Here is a 6,527-nt window from a genome sequence, read left to right on the forward strand (position 1 = left end):
TTTTCCTTGGACATCTTTACGTCTGGACTACCATTTAGAAGGTGTTAGTTGCTTTGAGGGCAAATCATCCCCCTCAGTTAATCAAGGTGATTCTACGTCCCTCCCAGCTAAGAGTCAAAACCAAACATAGGGGCTGGACAGATGGTTCGAAGAATAAGTACTGCTGGGTGTGGTGGCGCACGCCTTTAATCCCAGTACTCAGAGGCAGAGGCAGGCGGATCTCTGTGAGTTAGAGGCCAGCCTGGTCTGTAGAGTGAGTTCCAGGGTAGCCCGGCTGTTACACAGAGAAATCCTGTTTCAAAAAGCAAACAACAACAAAAAGAACACATACTGCTCTTGTTGAGAACCCAAGTTCAGATCTCAGAACCTACATCAGGCAGCTCATAAACACCTGTAACTCCAGCTCCAGGACATCCGATTCTCTGTCTCTGTCTCGGTCTTCCTCTCTCCAGAGTCTTTAATATAGCCCTTGCTGTTCTAGCTGACCTAGAACTCATTATGTAAACCAAGCTGGCCTTGAACTCAGAGACCTACATCTGCCTCCTCAGTGCTGGGATTAAAGGTGTGCCACTATGCCTGGCAACGATTCTTATTTTAAAGAATGGGGAAGGTTGCAGAGAGTTTTCTGGTTAGGAGCACTGACTGCTCTTGCAGAAGACGCAGGTTCAGTTCCAGCACCCACATGGTGGCTCACAACTGCTTATAACTCAAATTTCAGGAGATCTGACATCCTTGGTAGCTAGGGTTTGGTTTTATTGTTTTTTTTTTAATTTATTTATTTAGGTTTTTTTTTGAGACAGGGTTTCTCTGTGGCTTTGGAGGCTGTCCTGGAACTAGCTCTTGTAGACTAGGATTGTCTCGAACTCACAGAGATCCACCGGTCTCTGCCTCCTGAGTGCTGGGATTAAAGGCGTGTGCCACCACTGCCAGGCTGTTTTTGTTTTTAAGTGATTTATTTTTATTTTGTGTACATTGGTGTTTTGCCTGCTTTATGTCTTTCTGTGTGATGGTGTTCAATCTCCTGCAACTGGAGTTACAGACAGTTGTAAACTACCATATGGGTGCTGGGAATTGAACCCAAGTCCTTCAGAAAAGCAGCCAGTGCTTTTATCTCTCCAGCCCAGGTAGCTAGGGTTTTGATCCCAGCAAGCAACTCTAGCCCTTCTTGGCTGGGATCTCAGACATAGGAGCCATTTCTTTAGCTCACCTTTGTTCAGACTATTATGCCCGGCTTTCTCTCAGGGGGCTATACTTTCCTAGTCACTCCAAGGTACACTAACAGTTACAGAATCCCCTGAGCCCCAAGCTCTGTCATTGGCTCAACACTCTTGGTCTGTTTGTCCCCACCACCGCCACCATGACAGGGTTTCTCTGTGTAGCTCTAGCTGTCCTGGAACTCACTCTGTAGACCAGGCTGGCCTGAACCTCACAGAGATCTGCCTGCCTCTGCTTCCTGGGTGCTGGAATTAAAGGCATGAGCCACCACCTGCCTTGCTTATTTGTTTTGTTTCACTGAGATGTTCTCAATAGGTGCCCCTGGCTATGCTTAAACACCAGATCCTCCTGCCTCAGCTTCTTGAAGGTAGGACTGACAACAAGTGTACACAGTATACCCAACTTCTGTTTCCCTAATACCATAATGAATGGCAGCACAGAGCACAGCTTCCACTTAATGAAACTATGGTGCTGGGTCCAGCAACAGCATTCCTTCCTCTTGTGTCCAAGCCTCATGTGAGCAGGTTAAGAGGACAAGAACAGGAGATGGAGAGATCAGTAAAGTGCTCACTTTGCAAGTACAAAGTCATAGTTTTAAAAGGGCAGGCATGAGGTAGCTTGGTGACCCATGCCTTTATTCCCAGGACTTAGGAGATAGAGGTAGGTGGATCTCTATAATTCGGAGGCCAGCCTGATCTACATAGTGAATTCGGGGACAGCCAGGGCTTTATAGTGAGAACCTGGGGTGGGTGGGTGCTGGGGAGGCAGAGACAAGTGGATTCCTGCAGCTCACTGGGCAGTGTACTGACTTGATGATTGCTGAACCCTAAACCAGTGTGAGACCATCTCAAAAAAAAAAAAAAAAAAATGAAAGGCATTTGAGGAAAGACATATCCTCCGATCCTCTGGCTTACACACACATACACACACACACACACACACACACACACACACACACACACACACACAAAGAGAATGAACAGTCATTTTGTGAGTGGGTCATTGATGCCATCCAAGGCACCTTTCCTGTCTCGATCTCATAGATGTCCGAGGGTTTGGGGCCCTGAAAGGTACTATTGGTTCCTCAGAATGCACCAGGCAGTTTTTCCAATTGAACCTAGCTTGGGCACAATAGTGTCACCCAGCAAGGCTGGGACACTGCACTGGGTCTTTCCTAAGTCAGTCTACTACACTGCAAGTCACTGCTAATGTAAGACCCCCGGAAATCTCAGGCTTCCAGGATCTTATAGCCCAGGACCTCAGCCACCCCAATCACCAGGCAGAGGCAAAAGCTTGATGCAGACTGCATGAGGCTTTATTGTTGTTTAACGAGCTAACCCCATGTTAGCTTGGGTCTTTCATCCATCCACCCCATGGCCCAGGCTTGGAGGGCTTGCCCTGTGTTGATTGGCCAACTGGTTGTTATGGCCCATAGGCCCTCCAGGGTGGTTGCTATGCTCTGCACGTCATTGCTGTGCACTTGTCCGTAAAGCACACCCAGAGCCTTAAAGCATAGCACCACCAGCTAACTTCTGATTGGTTCCTTGCCACAAGACAGGCAACTAACCTCTAGTGACCAAGGCAAGGTCAGAAAAGCCCGTGTCTGGCTGTTATGGCTGCTGAAATGGGGAGCTGGTCCCTTCACTTACAGATTCTGATCACACACCCTGGAGCCATCATACCCTACCACCATTAGCTCCTTGGCTTACTTTTAACATTGTTTTCTTCTGTGTTTTTTTGTTTTGTTTTGTTTGTTTTTGAGACAGGGTTTCTCTGTGTAGCCCTGGCTGTACTGGAACTCACTCTGTAGACCAGGCTGGCCTCGAACTCTCAGAGATCTGCCTGCCTCTGGTTCCTGAGTGCTGGGACTAAAGGCCTGCGCCACCACCCTGTATGTTCCAACCACAGTCTCCCCTCCCTCCACTCCTTCCAGTTTCCACCCCCACCTCAGTGGTTTTATTTTGAAATAGCTTTAGATTTTCATAAAAAAATGCAGAATTGCAAATAACAGAATTCCCCTCTACCTTCACCCAAGTTCCCCAATGTTAACCTCTTATATGACCATGACATTTATTAAAATGAAGAAATTAAGAAACGGGCATGGTGATGCAAGCCTGTAACCCCAGCACTAGTGAGAAAGGGGCAGAATTACCAAAAAGTTTGAGGTCAGCATGTTCTACATAGTGAGTCTCAGGCAAGCCAGGGCTACATAGTGAGACACTGTCTCAAACAAACAAAAACAATAGGGGGCTGGAGAAAAACTTCAATGAGTAAAGATACTGCTGCTGAACTTGACACCTCAGCTGGATCCCCAGGAGAGTTTTGCTCTGGCATCCACAGAGAAGCCTTAAAATACTGAGTCCACCCACACAAATAAACAATAAAAAAATAAGAAATTATTAACTAAACTCAAGACCTTGCTTGGATTTTTCCAGGTTTTTCTTTTTCTTTTCTTTTTTTTTTTAAGATTTATTTATTATGTATACAGTATTCTGTATGTCTGCAGGCCAGAAGAGGGCACCAGATTTCGCTACAGATGGCTGTGAGCCACCATGTGGTTGCTGGGAATTGAACTGAACTCAGGACCTTTGGAAGAGCGGGCAGTGCTCTTACCACTGGGCCATCTCTCCAGCCCCCCAGGTTTTTTCACTAAGGTCATTTCTCTGCTCCAGGATTCATTTTAAGTTTATTGCCTTTCTTTTTCTTTCCAGGAAGAGTTTTTTGGTTAAAGATAACATGATCTAAGGCATCGTGGCTGTCTAGAAGTCTCTCTGTGATCCACAGATACTGGAGAATACAACTCTCTTTTGGATTTCTCGAGGCAGGGTTTCTCTGTGGCTTTGGAGGCTGTCCTGGAACTAGCTCTTGTAGGCCAGGCTGGTCTCGAACTCAGAGATCCACCTGCCTCTGCCTTGGCCTCCTGAGTGCTGGGACTAAAGGCATGTGCCACCAACTGCCCGGCTCCCCTAGGTGTCTTCCTCTCATCCTCTGTGACAATTGGTAGCTGACCTTCCTTGAGTGGCCGAGGTTGTTCAAGAGGACTGTATGTGACTGTGTATGACTGTGTATGGTTGAAAGAAGAAAGCCAGAAATAGAGTTTGGAGGAACCCCAGCAATTCAGGCTGGCCAGAGGAGGAAGGGCAGGGAAGGAGAGCTGTTGGGTCAGAGAAGGGAGACAGCAGGTGGTTGCACTTCAGAGGATTGGGACAGGAGAGGGGAGCCAGGGGTCACGGACTGTGCTAAGTCATTTTCAAGTTTCAAATTCTAGTTTTCTTTTTGAGACAAGGTCTAATGTATCCCAGGTTGGCCTCCGACTCCCTATGTAGCCAAATGGCCTTGAATTTCTTCTCCTTCAGCTCCTCAAGTGTTGAGATTCTAGGTTTGTACTTGGCCCTGGGGCATACTAATTCCTAACTACACTAATTCTCCATGACTGTAAAGCTCTCAAGGCTCATCTGGAAAGGCTTTATCCCCTTCCTCTGCGGCCTGTAAGTTAAAGACCCTTTGCCTCAGGCGAGGCATTCAAGGCACCAGCTTCCTAGGGAGCGATCTCCTGTCGGAGGCTTTCCCTGTCTCTAGTGCAATCTTTCTATATGGATTCCTCCTCATAAGCCTTTCTTGTTTTGGTTTGTTTTTTTCTAGACAAGGTTTCTCTGTGTAGTACTGGTTGTCCTGGAACTTGCTCTGTAAAGCAGACTACCCTGGACCTCGGGAAATCGGCCTGCCTCTGTCTCCCAAGTGCAGGGGTTAAAGGCATGAACCACCACCACCTGTTTTGTTTTGGCTTTGAAACAGGTTTTCAGTACTTACATCCCAGGCTGGCCTGCAAACTGTTATATAGTCTAGACTGGCCTCTAACTCACTGTCCTCCTGCCTCGGCCTTCAAGGGGTCAGGGTTAGGGGTTCAATTTTAATATTTCTATCAAAATTTCCATCTTGGCTGGTGTGATGACTCAGTAGGTTCAAGTGCTGCTGCCCAGGCCTGGTTACCCAAGTTCAGTCCCCAAAACTCACAGTGGAAGGGAAGAGAACTGACCCCTGAAAACACTCCTTCCTTGCACATACGTGTCCACAGTCATATGCACACATCATGCTCCCATATAATAGTGATGCAATGGTGTTTTATTTTGAATTTTACATGTGAAGCAAAAGAAGGTGTGGGGCCCTCTGGAACTGGAGCTACAGATGGTCGTTAGTTTCCCTGTGGGAGCTGGGAATGGAACCTGGGTTCTCTGCAAGAGCAGCAAGCTCTCTTAATGAATGTTTCTCCAGCTCCAGTTAAATTGTGTTTTGAGGTTTTGTTTTTTTCTTTTAAGGATTTCAGACTCCTTGAGGGCAGGAGTCATGGCTAGCTTTGTCTCATTGACCTTAGAGAGTGCTGGCCAACATGTGTGAAAGGAGTCTGTGTTCGGCAGTCCACAGGCTTACTGTGTGCCAGGCAATGTGGTAAGTGTTGCACATATATTATCTTATCTGTGAATGGAAACCAAGACAAGGAAGGGACAGCCTTGGAAAAAGAGACTCCAAAAGCAACTTTGCTGGTGCCAGGGTGCTGCCCTCTGCTGGTGACTCAGACTGGGACACCATGCTCCAGAAGGTCTCATTCGGCTGTACCTTCTAGAAAAATAGAGTCAATCTGTCTCTTCTTGGGAAGAAAACCATGAGAAGGGACTTCTCAGACTCTATGAGAAAAGAGAGGTTTCCCTGAAAGCTACAGGGGTTAGGAGAGAGGAAGATGGAATCAGAGAACTAGAGCTAGAAAAAGAACAGAAGGATGATAGGGAATGCTAGTTGAAACCAACTTTTAAAAAATAACATACATTTTGCCAGGCAGTGGTGGCGCATGCCTTTAATCCCAGCACCTGGGAGGCAGAGGCAGGCGGATCTCTGTGAGTTCGAGGCCAGCCTGGTCTACAGAGCGAGTGCCAGGATAGGCTCCAAAGCTACACAGAGAAACCCTGTCTCGAAAAACAAAACAACAACAAAAAAGAATACATTCTGATATTTTCTAGATGTTTTATTTGTAAGATTTATTCATTTGTTTTTCATGTGTGTTACTTGTATGAGCTTATGTGCACCATATAAATGCAAATGCCCTTTAGGGGCCAGAGGGCATCAGCTCCTTGGAATTCCATGTGGTTATGAGCCACCTGATATGGGTGCTGGGAACTGAACTTAGATTGTCTGTAATAGCAGTAAGCACTCTTTAATCCCGAGTGCTGGGATTAAAGGCGTGCACCACCAATGCCGGGCCAGAATGTATTCTTACATGTTAAGGATAAGTATCTTTCCTTTGGCTCCCCCCCACCCAG

Source organism: Cricetulus griseus, chromosome 7 (assembly GCF_003668045.3).
Source record: "Cricetulus griseus strain 17A/GY chromosome 7, alternate assembly CriGri-PICRH-1.0, whole genome shotgun sequence".
Classification (NCBI taxonomy): domain Eukaryota; kingdom Metazoa; phylum Chordata; class Mammalia; order Rodentia; family Cricetidae; genus Cricetulus; species Cricetulus griseus.